Source organism: Triticum dicoccoides, chromosome 3A, assembly GCF_002162155.2.
Source record: "Triticum dicoccoides isolate Atlit2015 ecotype Zavitan chromosome 3A, WEW_v2.0, whole genome shotgun sequence".
Lineage (NCBI taxonomy): Eukaryota > Viridiplantae > Streptophyta > Magnoliopsida > Poales > Poaceae > Triticum > Triticum dicoccoides.
In genome coordinates, this window is record NC_041384.1 from 726,174,076 (window position 1) to 726,193,771 (window position 19,696).

At 45.7% G+C, this 19,696-nt stretch overlaps 3 pseudogenes; 2 read left to right on the forward strand and 1 right to left on the reverse strand.

The window, feature by feature from the left end:
* Window positions 1-6,447: 6,447 nt before the first annotated feature.
* On the reverse strand, window positions 6,448-9,051 carry LOC119270522 (annotated as a pseudogene).
* Window positions 8,136-9,657, forward strand: LOC119273135 (annotated as a pseudogene).
* A 1,723-nt stretch (window positions 9,658-11,380) lies between these two features.
* Window positions 11,381-13,109, forward strand: LOC119270521 (annotated as a pseudogene).
* Window positions 13,110-19,696: the final 6,587 nt, after the last annotated feature.

The window sequence follows — 19,696 nt, forward strand, 5'->3', positions numbered from 1 at the left end:
TGTTAGTGCCATTAGTTTTCAAATTTGAATAGTTAAAATTTGAATTCTTTGAAATTTGTGTGAATCACAAGTTTGTGATTAACTTTACTAAAAAATGAACATAGATGCACCTATAGAGAAAATTCGACCTAAATTCATAGTTTTCAAATGAACTCTGAAAAAGTTGGCATAGCATACTCGTGTGTTACAAAGTTGGCATGGTATCATCATAATAGTTGGGGGAGAAAGTCTTCACTTTTTCTTCGCTTGTGCCATTTGCTTATTGCACCGTAACCATGGATAATCTTCATCGTTTATCAGGATGCTTGGGTCAGCCTTGACATTGAAGGGAGGAATTTCATGTAACTTTTCATAATCTTCAGACATGTTTGTCTTGCCGTCCACTCCCAGGATGTCCCTTTTTCCTGAAAGAACTATGTGGCGCTTTGGCTCATCGTATGATGTATTCGCTTCCTTATCTTTTCTTTTTCTCGGTTTGGTAGGCATGTCCTTCACATAGATAACATGTGCCACACCATTGGCTAGGACGAACAGTTCGTCAGTGTACCCAAGATTTTTCAGATCCACTGTTGTCATTTCGTACTGTTGTTCTACCTGTACCCCACCGCCTGACAGATTGACCCATTTGCACTTAAACAAAGGGACCTTAAAATCATGTCCATAGTCAAGTTCCCATATGTCCACTATGTAACCATAATATGTGTCCTTTCCGCTCTCGGTTGCTGCATCAAAGCGGACACCGCTGTTTTGGTTGGTGCTCTTTTGATCTTGGGCGATCGTGTAAAATGTATTCCCATTAATCTTGTATCCTTTGTAAGTCAATACAGTCAAAGATGGTCCCCTGGACAACAAGTACAACTCATCCCAAACAGTGTTGTCACATCTGAGACGTGTTCCCAACCAACTGCTGAAAGTCCTGATGTGTTCACATGTAATCCAGTCGTCGCACTGCTCCGGGTGTTTGGAGCGCAGACTGTTCTTATGTTCATCGACATATGGGGTCACCAAGGTAGAGTTTTGTAGAAATGTGTAGTGTGCTTGAGACCAAGAATATCAGTCCCTGCATATTATTGAGTCACTTCCAAGAGTGCCTTTTCCAGTCAGTCTCCCCTCATACCGCGATTTAGGGAGACCTATCTTCTTAAGGCCAGGAATGAAGTCAACACAAAACCTGATAACATCCTCTGTTTGATGGCCCATGGAGATGCTTCCTTCTGGCCTAGCGCGGCTACGGACATATTTCTTTAGGACTCCCATGAACCTCTCAAAGGGGAACATATTGTGTAGAAATACGGGCCCCAGGATGACAATCTCGTTGACTAGATGAACTAGGACGTGCGTCATGATATTGAAGAAGGATGGTGGGAACACCAGCTCGAAACTGACAAGACATTGTGCCACATCACTCCTTAGCCTTGGTACGATTTTTGGATCGATCACCTTCTGAGAGATTGCATTGAGGAATGCACATAGCTTCACAATGGCTAATCGGACGTTTTCCGGTAGAAGCCCCCTCAATGCAACCGGAAGCAGTTGCGTCATAATCACGTGGCAGTCATGAGTCTTTAGGTTGTGAAACTTTTTCTCTGGCATATTTATTATTCCCTTTATATTCGACGAGAAGCCAGTCGTGACCTTCATACTGACTAGGCATTCAAAGAAGATTTCTTTCTCTTCTTTCGTAAGAGCGTAGCTGGCAGGACCTTTATAATGCTTCGGAGGCATGCCGTCTTTTTCGTGCAAACGTTGCAGGTCCTCCCGTGCCTCAGGTGTATGTTTTGTCTTCTCATACACGCCCAAGAAGCCTAGCAGGTTCACGCAAAGGTTCTTCGTCACGTGCATCACGTCGATTGAAGAGCGGACCTCTAGGTCTTTCCAGTAGGGTAGGTCCCAAAATATAGATTTCTTCTTCCACATGGGTGCGTGTCCCTCAGCGTCATTCGGAACAACTAGTCCGCCGGGACCCTTTCCAAAGATTACGTGTAAATCATTGACCATAGCAAATACGTGATCACCGGTACGCATGGCGGGCTTCTTCCGGTGATCTGCCTCGCCTTTGAAATGCTTGCCTTTCTTTCGACATTGATGGTTGGTCGGAAGAAATCGACGATGGCCCAGGTACACATTCTTCCTGCATTTGTCCAGGTATATACTTTCAGTGTCATCTAAACAGTGCGTGCATGCGTGGTATCCTTTGTTTGTCTGTCCTGAAAGGTTACTGAGAGCGGGCCAATCATTGATGGTCACGAACGGCAACGCCTTTAGGTTAAATTCCTCCTGTCTGTGCTCATCCCATGTACGTATACCGTTTCCATTCCACAGCTGTAAAAGTTCTTCAACTAATGGCCTTAGGTACACATCAATGTCGTTGTCGGGTTGCTTAGTGTCTTGGATGAGAACTGGCATCATAATGAACTTCCCCTTCATGCACATCCAAGGAGGAAGGTTATACATACATAGAGTCACGGGCCAGGTGCTGTGATTGCTGCTCTGCTCCCCGAAAGGATTAATGCCATCCGCTCTTAAAGCAAACCATACATTCCTTGGGTCCTTTGTAAACTCATCCCAGTACTTTCTCTCGATTTTTCTCCACTGTGACCTGTCAGCGGGTGCTCTCAATTTCCCATCTTTCTTCCGGTTCTCACTATGCCATCGCATCAACTTGGCCTGCTCTTCGTTTCTGAACAGACGTTTCAACCGTGGTATTATAGGAGCATACCACATCACCTTCGCAAGAACCCTCTTCCTGGGGGGCTCGCCGTCAACATCACCAGGGTCATCTCGTCTGATCTTATACCGCAATGCACCGCATACCGGGCATGCGTTCCGATCCTTGTATGCACCGCGGTAGAGGATGCAGTCATTAGGGCATGCATGTATCTTCCCCACCTCCAATCCTAGAGGGCATACGACCTTCTTTGCTGCGTATGTACTGTTGGGCAATTCGTTATCCTTTGGAAGCTTCTTCTTCAATATTTTCAGTAGCTTCTCAACTCCTTTGTCAGCCACAGCATTCTCTGCCTTCCACTGCAGCAATTCCAATACGGTACCGAGCTTTGTGTTGCCATCTTCGCAATTGGGGTACAACCCTTCTTTTGTGATCCTCTAACATGTGATCGAACTTCAGCTTCTCCTTTTGACTTTCGCATTGCATCCTTGCATCGACAATGACCCGGCGGAGATCATCATCATCGGGCACATCGTCTGGTTCCTCTTGATCTTCAGTAGCTTCACCCGTCGCAGCATCATTGGGCACATCGTCTGGTTCCTCTTGATCTTCACCAGCTCCCCCCGTTGCAGCATCACCGTATTCAGGGGGCACATAGTTGTCATTGTACTCTTCTTCTTCGCCGTCTTCCATCATAACCCCTATTTCTCCGTGCCTCGTCCAAACATTATAGTGTGGCATGAAACCCTTGTAAAGCAGATGGGAGTGAAGGATTTTCCGGTTAGAGTAAGACCTCGTATTCCCACATTCAGTGCATGGACAACACATAAAACCATTCTGTTTATTTGCCTCAGCCGCATCGAGAAACTCATGCACGCCCTTAACGTACTTGCGGGTGTGTCTGTCACCGTACATCCATTGCCGGTTCATCTGCGTGCATTATATATAATTAAGTGTCCAAATTAATAGAAGTTCATCATCACATTAAAACCAAAGTGCATACATAGTTCTCATCTAACAACATATAGCTCTCCAGAGCATCTAATTAATTAAACCATACATTGAAACTATGTAAAACATTTCAATGCGAAAACAAATGCGATCATAATCGCAACCAAGGTAACAATTGATCCAACGGCATAATGATACCAAGCCTTGGTATGAATGGCATATTTTCTAATCTTTCTAATCTTCAAGCGCATTGCATCAATCTTGATCTTGTGATCATCGACGACATCCGCAACATGCAACTCCAATATCATCTTCTCCTCCTTAATTTTTTTATTTTTTCCTTCAACAAATTGTTTTCTTCTTCAACTAAATTTAACCTCTCGACAATAGGGTCGGTTGGCATTTCCGATTCACATACATCCTACATAAATAAAATCTATGTCACGTTGGTCGGCATAATTCTCATAAACAATAAATGAACCAATAGTTATAAAGATAATATATATACCACATCCGAATCATAGACAGGACGAGGGCCGACGGGGGCGGATACCAAAACCATCGCACTGTATAAGATGCAATAATAAAAGTAAGAAAATAATACAAGTATCTATGTAAACATACAAGTAAGAATATTTTTCCTTTCAGAAAGAAGATAAGAACAAGAGGCTCACCACGGTGGTGCCGGCGATGAGCTCGGCGCGGGTGATCAACGGCGGTGAAGACGGGGACGGGGCGTGACGGACCGCTAAATCTAGACAAATATTGAGAAAAATGGAGCTTGGAGGTCGAGCTTGAAGAGGAGAAAGCTTAAGTAGTGTGGCTCGGGCATTCCATCGAACACCTAATGTGCATAGGAGGTGAGCTAGAGCACCTCCAAGCCCTCTCCCCCTCGGCCAGAAAAAAACAGAGCAGTGTGCTCTGCTCTTACGCGAGGGGGTATATATAGGCACCTCATTGGTCCCGGTTGGTGGCATGAACCGGGACTAAAGGGGAGGCTTTGGTCCCAGTTCAAGCCACCAACCGGGACCAATGGTGGTGGGCTAGGAGCGAGGCCCATTGGTCCCGGTTCGTCCCACCAACCGGGACCAAAAGGTCCAGATGAACCGGGACCAATGGCCCACGTGGCCCGGCCGGTCCCCTGGGCTCACGAACCGGGTCCAATGCCCCCAACCTGCTTGATTCAGCTTGAAAGTGATGAAAGATTTTTTAGCTATGGGAAGAGAGAAATGATGGATAAATTTTCCATGAAAGGAGAGATAATTGGTTTTATTTTAATAAGAGAAGGAATAAATCATGGATTACTTTTAGAAACAGACGGGAGTTGTACTATTGAGCTCTAGATTGATATGTTTATTTTCTAAGGCGAGAGGCATAGGCCAGTGCGCTGTAGATAGATTGAGATTGAGATTGAGATTGAGATTGAGTACGGTTACAACCATGAAAAGAGACCTGGAGTTGTACGCTTTACCTAGGAGAGGCCGTGGAGCTGCAGATAGATTTAGATTGAGATTCAGTACGGCTAAAAAGCATGTGTGGAGTTGTATGCATTAACTAGGAGTTTTTCTACTTGTATTTTTTGGACGAGAAAATATTATGGGTCTTGGAGAGTTTTCTTTTGCACATGAATTTGTAGATTGATCTACACCGTAATAATTTGATCCCACCAGATGAACGGCTCTTAATTTCTAATTAATGTGCTAATTTCTTGGGAGTCTCTAATTAGTACAAGTATAGATATAGATAGATAAGGAGACAATGGTTCCCCTTGTTTTGAACCCCTAGTAGGTTGAAAGTTATCAGTTTCCTAAGAATTATACCTCAAAGTATATTGTACCAACGAGAAACATTAAAAAGCCCAATTCTCTAAGAATCCCAACCTTAACAAAATATTCCTCAAGAAAACCTACTCAACTCTGTCATATGCCTTGCGCAATATCCATCTTGTCTGCACATAAATCTTTCTTCGGCTCTGCATGGTGAGGGAGGTGGATCTGGAAGTCACCGACCAGGGAGGTGGATCCTGAAGTCGCCGATCAGGGAGGTGGATCTTGAGGTGACTAGCAAGGAGGGTGGCCCTCGACAACAGGGGGCAGGAGGGCGCACAACGGAGAGGTGGGCACCTCAATATTGGGATGGGGACGACATACCAGAACTTGATAGCCGGGACAGGGGAAGTGGTGGCGCTGGACTCGGGAGGTAGTGCCATCGGGGGAGTGGGACGAGTACCATGATGCGGTAAAGACTTGATTGTGTTTTTGGTATTTTGACCGAACCCTCCCGATGAGAGCGCAAGTCGTGCGAAAAACACTGTGGTAGCGAAATATCCTCCAGCTTTTCACTCCCCAAATGAAAAACTCACGTGCCTTTGGAAGCGAAAATTTCTTTGGGTCCCACGTAAGTTTCTTGCTGATAGCCATGTACATATTCCTGAATTTTTGCAAAGTGATTCGTGACCTGGATATACTAATGACACAATCATTCTACTCTGTTCCTGAAGGATATTCTCATTCCTGAACATTATTATCGCGAACGTCAGTCGTCAGTAACGTAACCACCTTTTGCCTCGGCTTTAACATCCACGTCATGAACATGCACACATTCCTGAAGGAGGCTTCGGGGCCTTCATGAATGTATCTAAGCGTCACCAAATAGTTAGTTCAGAGTAGTGAATTAAGGTTGGTTAAATAATCTCTGGTAAAATCATATTTTGGGTTTTAGCAATCATCTTTGGAGTTAAGTCTACTATGGTGTCATTGCACCCCCTCAGTTATCTGCCTCGAGTTTGTCACGTTGGGGACTTCGTGTGTAATCTTTGGACCCACCAAATGCCAATATTTCTTATATAAAATTGCAACAAACCGTCGGGCCTGCGCCCTTGTAGAAATTTTTCATGAGTAGATGTAGTCATCATCTGAGTCATCAGTGCACTCCTCACTGACGCGATTCTCATAGCAGTCTCCGCATGGGGGCCGAGGGTTTTTATCCCAAGATATTTCTCTTGCAAGAGCTTATCATCGACGTCCCAACAACCACGCACATCTAAGAACTTGAGGTGATGGCACTCGGAGGCGATCTTGACAACAACTCTAGTCTTAATGAGCATGTTTCCTATCTCGAGGTTGCAGAGCTTTGGCATTTTGCTGGCAGTAGCATGGGCCTCGTCATTCTGCCACACCTTCCCAGCGACATCTATAGGGTGCAGTACTCGCCAAAGTCTGACGAGGATTTTGCAGTTCTTGCCAAATGCCTCTAGAGCACGGACGCCAATCTTGGTGCAGCTGCATAAATCCAGGAATGTAACCTTGGGAAGTGTTCAAGATCTTCCACTATGCAGTCGCTGATCTCACTTCTCATAATCTACAAACTGTTGAGAGATTGCGCACCTGCAAAAGCAAACACTGTAGGGTCAGTAAGGTTTAATAAAAAAATGTTGATTGGGTCATCGGTAAAAAAAGTATTATATATATGATGCATAACCCTTGTTCTAGTTGCATCCATAATTGGATTGTAACAAAAATATTTCAAAATGGACACACCGTGCTCAATAAAGTGCTATTAACTGCGGTTATGAAATGAGAGTCTAACATCATCCCAATCAAAAACTAGATCAGAGTCGGGAAGCACTAGAGCATTGTAGAGTTCAGAAATTGTTTGTAATATTTCTCACTATCAGAAAGCAGATTAAAGCCAGTGGAGCATTATTGTGCTAGGAACTTGAATAGACAACATAGCAATTTATCACAGCTACTACAAGCTTAATCATCGTCTCAATCAGCATTATTTAAGTACGAAATGAAATTCTTAACTGAAGGGGCAAAAATGTACCATTGTACACAGATTTGAAAACAACATTTCAGCCTATATAGAAATTTCTTTGATATATAGAAGTTCTTTGCATGGACATAAAGATGCACAAAGTCACAAATTCAGAACAAAATATGAAATAAATTAATTTGCAACTGTGCAGCACATGTTAATTATTTGACACAAAAACTAGATTGGGTAGGGAAGAGAAGAACGGGGGTATGTACGGAGAGGGAGTCACCTCTGCATGGCGAGGGAGACGGATCTGGAAGTTGCTGACTAGAGAGGCGGATCTGGAAGTTGCCCACCAGGGAGGCGGATTTGGAATTTGCCGAGAAATGAGACGGATCTAGACATCACCAGCAAGGAGGGTGGCCCTTGACGGCAGGGGCAAGGGGGCGCTCGATGCCGAGGTGGGACTAGATTGGGAGGGAGGCGATAGACAGAATAGGACGGTCGGTACGGGGCAAGTGGCGACACTGGACGGGGGCGGTAGAGCCATCGTAGGAGTGGCATGAGTAGCATGATGGGGAATACTTGATCATGTTTTAGGTATTTTGACCCAACCCTCCCGATGAGAGCACAAGTCATGTGAAAGACACCTCGAGAGCAAAATATTCGCGTGCTTGTCACACCCCAAATGAAAAAAATCACGCACCTCGGAAGCGAAAGTATCTTCGGGTCCCGCGTAGGTATCATCCTGACAGCCATGTACACGTCCCTGAACTTGTGCAAAGTGATTCGTGATTTGAATACACTACCGACGCAAACGTTCCACTCTGTTCCTGAACGTTATTCTCATCCTGAAGGTTATTATCGAGAATGTCAGGAACATAACCACCTTTCGCATCGGCTGAACATCCTCATCAGGAACAGGCACACATTCTTCAAGAGGCTTCGAGGCCATAACGAAGGTGTCTAAAGCGTCACCAAAAACTTAGTTTCGGGTAGTGAATTTGGGTTGGTAAAATTATCTCTGGTAAAATCATCTTTAGGTTTTTAGCAAGCATCTTTTGAATTATATCTACTACGGTGTCATTATACCACCTCTGTTATTTCCCTCTAGTTTGTCATGTTGGGGACTTCCCGTGTAATCTTCGGACCAACGAAATGCCAATATTTCTTGTAGAAGATTGTATACAAACCGTCATCGCCTACGGCTTTGAGATGTGAAAATAGTGCGCATCACTTCATCCTCCATAGGTGAATCAGTTGTGCATTTAATTCTTTAGAAACTCACAGGAGAATCTTTTCAAGTAATCCAAGATCTGTTTTCTGATAGTGAGAAATGTTGCGACATGGTACCAGATCCTACATATTAGCGCGAAAGAACATGTTCCAAATTATATTACCAACTATTTCAGAATTCTACAATGTTCCATTGCTTTTTGGCTCTAAACTATTTTCTCTCTGCGATAGTGTTAGAAACTCAGTTTATAGCCGTGGTTAATATCATTTAATTGAGCATGGTGCGTCCATTCAAAAATATCTTTGTAACATTCCAATTATCGGCCCTACTATAACAAGGGTGATGCATCATTTATATAATACTTTGTCTACCGATGACCCTATCCATAATATTTTGTTAAACCATACTGACCCAACCATGTTTATTTTTGAAAGTGCACAATCTCTCAATATTTGGAGATTCCGAGGAGTGAGATTAGTGACTGCAAAGTGGAAGATGTTGCACAAAGACTGTCCAAGGTTACATTCCTGGATGTAAGCAGTTGCACCAAGATTGGGGCCAGCGCTCTTGATGCATTTGGCAATAAATAGAAATCCCTCATCAGACATCGGCGAGACATGCACCCCATAAATGTCCCTGTGAAGGTGTGCCGGAATGACAAGGCCCATTCTATTGGAAGCAACATGCCAAAGCTCCGCCACCTCGAGATAGGATACATGCTCATTAAGACAAAGGTTGTCATCTAGATCGCCTCCCAGTGTGTGGACCTCAAGTTATTATTTCCACATTGTTGCGGGACGTCGACGATAAGCTCTTGCAAGAGAAGTATCATTGGCTGAAAAACCTCGGCCCCTGCATGGGTGAGTGCTATGAGAACCACATATGTGAGGAGTGCACCGATGATTTGGATGATGATTACATCTACTCAAGGGACCAGTTCATGGATGGTGCAAACTTCGTAGATGCGGTTCTCATAACGTCCATGAACTTTTGCATGAGTAGATCTATTCATCATTCGAGTCACCAGTGCAATCCTCCCTGAAGCAATTCTGATAGCAGTCGCCACACGAGCCCGAAGGTTTTAAGAGTAGGAAACTTATCTTGCAAGAGCTTATCATCGACGTCCCAACAACCACGCCGATCTAAGCACTTGAGGTCATTGCACTCGGAGGCGATCTTGACAACAACTTAGTCTTAATGAGCATGTTTACTATCTCGATGTGGCGGAGCTTTGGCATTTTGCTGGCAGAAGCACGGGCCTCATCATTCTGGCAAACCTTCCCAATGACATCAATTGGGTGCACGACCTGCCGAAGTATGACGAGGGTTTCGCAGTTCTTGGGAAGTCTTTGTGCAAGATCTTCTCTGCAGTCACTGATCTTGCTCCTCGGAATCTCCAAAGTAAGATTGCGCACCTGCAAAAGCAAACACTATAGGGTCAGTAAGGTTTAACAAAAAAATGTTGACAGGGTCATCGGTAAACAAAGTATTATATATATCATGCATGACCATTGTTCTAGTAGCGCCCATAATTTGAATGTAACAGAACTATTATCAAATGGATACATCTTTCTCAATTAAGTGTTATTAAGCACGGCTGTGAAATGATTTTCTAACATCATTGCAATCTGAAAATAGGTCAGAGTCAGGAAGCACTAGAGCATTGAAGTGTTCTGAAATGGTTGGTAATATAATTTTGAACATGTTCTTCTGCACGGAAGTGCAGGATCTGGCACCATGTTCATAATATTTCTCACTATCAGAAAACAGTTTAAGCTAGCAGAGCATTATTGTGCTAACAACTTGAATAGACCACATAGCAAATTTCTCACAAGAACTACAAGATTACTCAATGTATCAATCAGCATCGGTTAAGTACATACTGAAATTGTTAACTAAAAGGGCAAAATATACCACTGTACACATATTAGAAAACTAAATTTCAACCTTAAATAGGAATTTCTTCAATATATAGAAGTTCTTTGCTCTGACATAAAGATGCATAAAGTCACAAATTCAGAACTAAGAATGAAATAAATTAATTTGTAACCTGGCAACACATGGTAATAATTTTAAACAACAACTAGATTGGGTAGGGAAGAGGAGAAAGATGGCATGGATGGAGAGGGAGTCACCTCTGCACAGTGAGGGAGGCGGTTCTGGAAGTCACCGACCATGGAGAGGCGGATCTGGATGTCTCCAGCAAGCAGGGTGGCCCTTGATGGCAGAGGCAGGGGGCGCTTGATGTTTAGGTGTGCACCTCTAGATTTGGAGGGAGGTGGGGGACCACACTGGAAGGCTGGTATGGGGGAAGTGGCGGTGTTGGACGGTGGAAGTAGACCGATCGTGGGAGTGGGACTAGTAGCACAATGGGGGCACTACTTGATCGTGTTTTAGGTATTTTTGACCCAACCCTCCTGATGACAGCACAAGTCATGCGAAAAACACCTCGGGAAACAAATATCTGTCTGCTTCTCACTCCCCAAATGAGAAAATGACGTTCCCCGGAAGCGAAAAAATCACGTGCCCCGGAAGCAAAAATATCTTCGAGGCACACGTAGGTATCTTCCTGACAGCCATGTACACATCCTGATTTTGTGTAAAGTGATTTTTGGCCTGGATATAGTACCAACGCAAACGTTCCACTCCGTTCCTGAAGATTATTATCAAGAACGTCAGGAATGTAACCACTTTTCACCTTGGCTGAGCATCCATGGCATGAACAGGCACACATTCCTGAAGGAGACTTCGGGGCCATCACAAACGTGCCTAATCATCACCAATAAGTTAGTTTCAGGTAGTGAATCTGGGTTGGTCAAATAATCTCTGGTGAAATCATCTTTAGATTTTAGCAAGCATCTTTGGAATTAAGTCTACTATGGTGTCATTGTACTCCCTTTGTCATTTGCCTCGAGTTTGTCACATTGCGGACTTCTTGTGTAATCTTTTGACCCTCCAAATGCCAATATTTCTTGTAGAAAATTGCATACAAACCATCCAGGCCTGCGGCTTTCAGATGTGAAAATAGTACGCATTACTTCATCCTCCATAGGTGAATCAGTTGTTCATTTAATTCTTTAGAAACTTACAGGAGAATGTTTTCAAGTAAACAAACATCTGTTTTCAGATAGTGAGAAATGTTGCGAAGAAGGTACTAGATGCTACACATTAGTCTAGAAGAATATGTTCAAAATTATATTACCAACCATTTCCAAACTCTATAATGCTCCAGTGCTTTTTGGCTCTAAACTATTTTCTCATTGCGATAGATTTAGAAACTTATTTCATAGATGTGGTTAATATCATTTTTGTTACATTCCAATTATCGACCCTACTAGAATAAGGGTCATGCATAATTTATATAATACTTTTTTACCGATGACCCTATCCACAATATTTTGTTAAACCATACTGAACCCACCATGTTTACTTTTGAAAGTGCGCAATCTCGCAATACTTTCGAGATTCCGAGGAGTGAGATCAGCGACCGCATAGTGGAAGATGTTGCACAAAGACCGTATAGGGTTACATTCCTGGATGTAAGCAGGTGCACCAAGATTGGTGCCCGTGCTCTGGATGCATCTGGCAAGAAATAGAAATTCCTCGTCATACATCAACAAGTCATGCACACCATAGATGTCGCTGGGAAGGTGTGCCAGAATCATGAGGCCCATGCTATTGGAAGCAACATGCCAAAGCTCTGCCACCTCGAGATAGGATACATGCTCATTAAAACTATGGATGTCGTCAAGATCGCCTTCCAGTGCCTTGACCTCAAGTTCTTCGATAAGCGTGGTTGCTGCGATGTCGATGATGCGCTCTTGAAAGAGAAGAATCCTTGGCTGAAAAGCCTCGGCCCCCACATGGGCGACTGCTATGAGAACCACATCTACGAGGATTCCACCGATGACTCGTATGATGAATACATCTACTCATGGGAACAGTTCATGGACGATGCACGCCTCCCAAATGCGGTTCTCATGACGTCCATGAACTTTTGCATAAGTAGTTGTAGTCATAATGTGAGTCACGGGTGCAATCCTCCCTAAAGTGATTCTGATAGCAGTCGCCACACGGGGGCCGATGGTTTTCAGCCCAGGAAACTTATCATGCAAGAGCTTATCATCGACGTCCCGATAACCACACAGATCTTAGAACTTGAGGTCATGGCACTCAAAGGCAATCTTCTAAACTACCTTAGTCTCAATGAGCATGTTTCCTATCTAGAGGTGGCGGAGCTTTGGAATTTTGCTGGTAGTAGCATGGGCGTCATCATTCTGGCAAACCTTCGCAATGACATCTAGAGGGTGCATGACTCGCCGAAGTCTGACGAGGGTTTTGCAGTTCTTGCCAAATGGCTACACAGCACGGGCGCCAATCTTGGTGTAGCTGCATACGTCTAGGAATGTTACCTTGGGAAGTCTTTGTGCAAGATCTTCTTTTATGCAGTCACTGATCTCGCTCCTCGGAATCTTCAAAATATTGGGAGATTGCGCACCTGCAAAAGCAAACAATATAGACTCAATAACGTTTAAAAAACTGTTGATAGGGTCATCAGTAAACAAAGTATTATATACATATGATGCATATACCTTGTTCTAGTAGCATCCATAATTTGAATGTAACAAGAATACTACCAAATGGACACATCGTGCTCAATTAAGTGTTATTAACTGCGGCTACGAAATGAGTTTCTAACATCATAGCAATCAGCAAATAGATCAGAGCCGGGAAGCTCTAGAGCATTGTACAGTTCGGAAAGGGTTGGCAATATAATTTTGAATATGTTCTTCTGCACAGATGTGCAGGATCTGGTACCATGTTCGTAATATTTCTCACTATCAGAAAACTAATTAAGTCAGCGGAGCATTATTGTGCTAGCAACTTGAATAGACCAAACAACGAGTTTATCCCAAGTACTACAAGATTACTCAATGTCTCATTCACTATCGTTTAAGTACAAAATGAAATTGTTAACTAAAAAGGCATAATGTACAACTGTACACAGATTAGAAAACTAAATTTCAACCTTAAATAGCAATTTCTTCTACATATAGAAGTTCTTTGCATGGACTTTAAGATGCATAAAGTCATGAATTCAGAACTAAGAATGAAATAAATTTATTTGTAACTCTGCAACACATGGTAATTATTTGACACAACAACTAGATTGGGCAGGGAAGAGGAGAAAAATGGGCATGGACGGGGAGGGAGTCACCTCAGCATGGGGAGGGAGGCAGATCTGGAAGTCGCCAACCAGGGAGGTGGATCTGGAAGTTGCCGACCAGGGAGGCGGGTCTGGACGTCACCGGCAAGGAGGGTGGCCCTCGATGGCAGGGGCAGGGGGTGCTCGATGGCGAGGATGGCCACGTCCGGCGCACAACTGGGGCCGCGACGGGGATGGCGGCGTTCGCCGCATCCGATGCCGCCCGATGTGAACCCACAACTACTAACTGCTACTCTCTCTTTCTCACTTTCTTTGCTTGTTGTACTCAAACACACTAGTGAAACATACACTCACTGGTGTAGCATATACACACCACACACACACACGAGGAGAATTGGTAGTAGTAATATTCAGCTCTTTGGCTGATGGAGTGGAATTACAACGGGAGGAGTGGTGCTGTTTATATAGCACTTACAAACCGACCTATGGTACGCATGTGCTGACGTCAAGTATCTAAATGACATCATGGCTTACGTTCTAGCCTATTTGCTTCACTGCTAAGACACGGCAGCTCTACTGGTAAAAGAAAAAAACTACTGCTGCTACTGCTGTGCGACACCTGACACCCGAAGATAATCCTGCCAACATGCATGCATCTAGTAATACTAGAGGGATTCAGGCACCTTGCTGCGCGGGTTTTCGGTCATGTGTGAGCTGGTTTATTTTTCTTCCTCGTACGGTTCTATCTGGTTTTTGTTTTTACCGGTTCAGTTGTAGCTCCATTCAGTTTGGTTTTGCGACGTCGGTTCGGAGCTTGTGAGGACATGTACCAAATCTGTGTGCCGCTGGTGAGGCTACATGTCTTAGGTTTGTTAGTGGTGGGGGGGCTGGCCGCGCACGTGCGTGCTGCCATGAGGTGTTGTTTTGGGATGCTCTTTCTCCAACAGAGCAGAGATGACACTTCCTCAGCGGGATTGTGGGCTGCCATTGGTCGCCGGCCCTTTGGTGGCTCATCTTGTGTCTTGAGATGGCACGTCCGCTCATTGTTTTTTTTTCTTGTTATCGATTGATATATTTGCTCAGCGCATGCATTATTTCTTGCTATGTCGGTGAGTTGAGATTTTTGTGTGCTCTCTTCTCTGTAGGAGAAGTGTTTTGGTCCGTGTTTCTCGCCGCTTGATATAGACACAGTGGTTGAGCACGGGGTACTTTCCTATGGCGGAGAAAGTGATGCCCTGCCATGCCATCATGGTTGTAGGGTTGTTCTGGGTGTCTAAGGGCATGATACGCGAGCTTTCTGGGCCGAGGATTGGACTTTGTAGCTGAACCATGCGCTAGGCAAGTATGTTGTCTCTTGCAAATTTAAAATAAAAATGTTTAGAAACTAAAGTCTCCCAATACACGTAAAAAGCCGAGGTAAGATCATGTGTAGTATATACTGTTAAACACGGACAGGTAATACGTACTGTATTAATGCATAAAAGGGAAAATTATGACTTCATATGTAGCCATTATAATGTTGCTGAAACAAAATTTCCTGACAAACTGCTGTCCAGGAGAAGCCGACAGCGAGTGTCCACCTGAGTATCAGTTTGAGCTTGCTAAAAAAAAACTGCAAAAATTCAATGATCAAAAAAAAAACTCTAGAGCTTCAGGAAAGGAAATAATAAATGCACCAAGATTAGATAATCAAATGGGTAGGTTTTACCTAGTGGTTGCTGTGCGAAGCAACCATCCGCAGCTAAGGGTGACCTAGTCTATAGAAGAAGTTCAGAAAATATTGGCAAGACAATATAGCCTACACTGATGGAAAAAAGGATACAAATTGAAGGGATCAGCTAAGTACATTGCACATTAAATGATGTGGTGTTGAACTAAAATGTAGAGCATGCCAAAGTTGGTCTATGCATTCGTTGATATAAAAAAACGGGGTTTGATCTGACTTCATCTCATATTTAGTCTCTCCCTGAGAGCGCACAGAAGAATGAAACTACAATCTCAAGTTGACTTGACCTATCCAAGCATAACATGGATTGTTAATAAAAGTCACTATTTTTCATTCAGATCTTCAGTAAAAATGCCCATCGAAATAAAGAAAGTGAAGATCTTCCTTTTCACAAGAAGATAGGCTAAGCCAATTCAGATTATAATTATTAAGTGAAGCTGGACGCATTTGGTTAAGATCAGAAAATACACACTATTGTATCTGGAATTTTTTGGCCCTACAACAGAGCATGGAGCAAAGCTACCAATGACATCAGAAAATATTAAGGCTGGGTGTACCTGAACTTTACGCCTGAAGTGGCTGCCTATAACAGTAAGGGCACTAGGTGTAATATTGCCCAAAAATTTGACACTGTGCTCGGATGTCAATGCATTTTTTTAAACATCCTTGTTGATGTGTTGCTAGTTCAAGATGGAGCAATGTGGCAGTATCAAGAAGGAACTGCAGCAACTATAAAGCACTCACAAGTTGGTACAAAATGGATGATGAGAAGTTATATGCATCACAAAGAATTAATGGCCTGTGGAAGATGCTTTTATTGGTTAATCCAGAAGGATATTTAGCTATATCAAGAAAAATAGAATATTATAGCAAAGGGCGTAAGAAAACATAAATGAATTGAGTACCGATTAGGAAATTGTGCCAATCTACTGCAAGCAATAAGTCAACAGGGTGATTCAAAAAAAATGGAAGACTAAGTTACTGATTCTTATTGTTTGACGAGATTTTGTCACATTTTATCAGACACATGTGGGGTGGATAAATAATAATATAAGTTATTTGCATGCACAAATAAGGATTATATTGATGACATGGTCTGGCACGTGACTTGTGCATGATTTTTTTTGAGGGAACTTGTGCCTGATTTTTACAAGTCCATATGTATATTACTTGTGCTAATCTCCTTGGCTTAATTAGGTGGGCTTGACATGATACAACCAAAGGCCTGATCCATGAATGCATGCATGACCGGAGGGATACAAGCTTGGTGATACAGCGAGAGGATCAACACGTACGTGCAAGTACTAGCACACAGTAGTAGCTATCAAATGTAGGCGTGCATGGCCGAACGGCCTGGTAGTTATCTGCCGGGAGTTAGAGCAACTCCAATGGGATGACCCAAACGGATGGCGCATTTGTCCGCTTTTTATCCGTTTGGGTCGTCCGCCCGCCCGACGTCCGCCCAGTTTTGTATTTGGGTCGGCAATGCGCCCAACGCGCCGACCCATTTCATATCCGCATTCAACTTTAAATTAAAAAAGGCCCGCGGCCGATCATGTCAGCGGCCATGTCTCATGCCGGCACCATGCCAGCATCGGCATACAATGCCGGCTTCAGAAAATACCACAGTTCCTGCTGGCGCACTCGCTCGCCAGCCGGCCGGCACAAATGCCAGCACGCAAAAAATGGTGGGACTTGGAGTTCGACCACACCACCGTGGCTCCCGTGGTCATGCCGGCACACCTGCCGGCATACAAAAAGATGGCCCTCGACGCCATAGATCAGTCGTCCTGGAACTTGAGCATGTCGGCCTGCATCTTCTCGAACCACAGCCTTTTCCTTGGCGACAAGGCGTTGAGATCCACCTTCATGATCTCCACCCCAGTCATCATGCTTGCAAGAGCCACTTCTTTCGCCTTTGTCTTGGCGTTGGCGGCGTCAATCTCTAGCATCTTCGCTTGCTTCTCAGCCTCGAGCTCGAACATCTTGGCTTGCTTCTCGGCGTCAAGCTCAAGCCTCCTCCTTTGGATCTCCATGAAAGCGCTCATTTGCTCTTCTGTGAAATGCCGACGCTCCTCCTCCCTTGAGTCCTTCTTATTCATCATGTCGTCCACGCTTGCAATCAAGGCGTTGGTGGCCGCATCTCGCTTGTCCTCCTTCTTGGAGTTGGTCTTCCCCCGCGGTCGTGCCGGCTTGCCCTCCCCAACATCCTCCACGGCGCCCTTCCCCCCACGTGCCTTGAGCGCGGCATATTGTGCCTTGAACTTCTCTTCGTCCTTGATGACACGATTGCAATGGGAGAGGTTGAAGCACTTGCCATTGTGTTGAACCTTGAATGCCTCCAAAGCTTGAAATGCCTACAAAATGTTTCCATGCAAGCATATGGGCAAGTGATAGCAAATGAAGACGTAAAAAATGATCTTAATGGCACAAAAGAGGCCGACTTGCTTGCTACCATACCATGTCTTGCACGCCGATGCCGCTCACGGGGCGGGCCTTCACGCTCTCAAGGGTGGCACAAAACTTGTTGCACTCTTGTTGGATTACCCTCCACCGCTTGGAAATGGAGACCCACCCGCGCGTGCTCACAAATTGGTAGGGTGGAAACTTCTTGCGCTCATGAAACACGCGGTGCACACGAGTCCAAAAGGTTGAATGCTTTTGCTCGGCGCCCATCTTTGGGTCTTGTCCAATGTCTCGCCAACACTCGCATATAAGCTTGTCCTCGGCAGCTGTGTACGCCTTCGTGCGTTTGCGCTTCAGCTTCGGCCCGGCGGCTTGGTTGGCGAGCTCATCCTCAAACAAAGGCTCCACTTCGATGTCGCACTCATCCTCTTCCTCTATCCCATAGTCGTCCGGGAACTCGTGGTCAAGGGGGAAGCCATCCAGGTCGAAGCCGACCTGATCACGCATGAAGTCCGCCTGATCGGGATCATAGCCAGCGGCCGGCGTGAACGCCCCGCGGCCGTCCTGGCTTTGCGTCTCCTCAGGATCATAGCCAGCGCCCGGCGCACCACCCTCGAAGATGAGGTGTTGCATGTAGTCCTCGTCGACGGCGGACGACATTTCCTCGAACAGGTTGCGGGCGTCCGGGAGACCGCCGGCCGGCGTCTGTCGCGTGCGTTTCCTCGCGCCGCCGGACGACGAGGCACCGACCACCGGGGTGGCGTTGAGGTCGATGGGCGCGGGCGTGGGTGTGGAAGGCGCGACCACGCTCACGTCGGGTGAGCACTCCCCGGAGAGGCGGGAGGCCTGCGGGTAGACGTGGAAGCCGGGGACCGGGTTGCAAGCCGATGCGCGGGGTGAGTCGGGCATCACCATCCGAGAAAATGCCGATGAGCCGGTGCTGGCCGCGGCGACGGCGGCTTGGACGAGGTGGTGCTGGCTAGGGTTTACCCCAAGCATGTAAAGCACCTGCCTCATTGCAGCGGCGACGCGGGCGTTGGTGAACTCCTGCTGCGCGGCGGCGGCGGCGGCCTGCGCAGCGGCCTCATCCCTCGCGTCCGCGGCGTGCCTCCGGCCCTTCCTCTTGGCCGACTCCCTTGCCCGCTGTTCGAGCGTCAGCGCCTTCTTCGGCTTGGTCGCCGCGGCGGTCTTGCGCAGGGCACGAGGCTTGCCTTTCCCGGAGTGGGCGACGGCGCCGGACGAGGCGAGGGAGGCGAGGCCGGCGGCGGCGTCGAGGTCGAGGTCGATGGCGTCCTCCATCGCTGGTTGGGGGCGGGGGGCGCGCGCTGGCGGGAGCGTTTTTGGGAAAATGGGGGGAAATGGTTGTGGCTGGCACCGACAGGCGGGCCCCGGGAGAGGAGTAGGCGCGCGCGCGCGTCCGTCTCGAGTCCGCGACGACGCAAATCTGGCTCAAAAATGGGCCTGGAATGGGTCGCCCGCGGACGGAAAACGGACACGCGTCCGTTTGAGTCGGCGTGTTGGGCCGCCACTTTTGTCCGCGCCGACCCAAACAAACGCGGGCGGATGAAATGGGTCGCCCCATTAGAGTTGCTCTTAGCTAGCTATAAGGTTTGTCTCAAAAAAATGCTAGCTATAAGGTCATACTTATCCATTGAACAGATCAAGAGATCAGGCCTAGCATGCAGGAACTACCACATACGAGTTACTCGCTCGCTACAACTCACAAGCGGCGCTTCGTAGATCTCTCACCATCTACCGGTTGCCCTAGCTGTTGGATATATG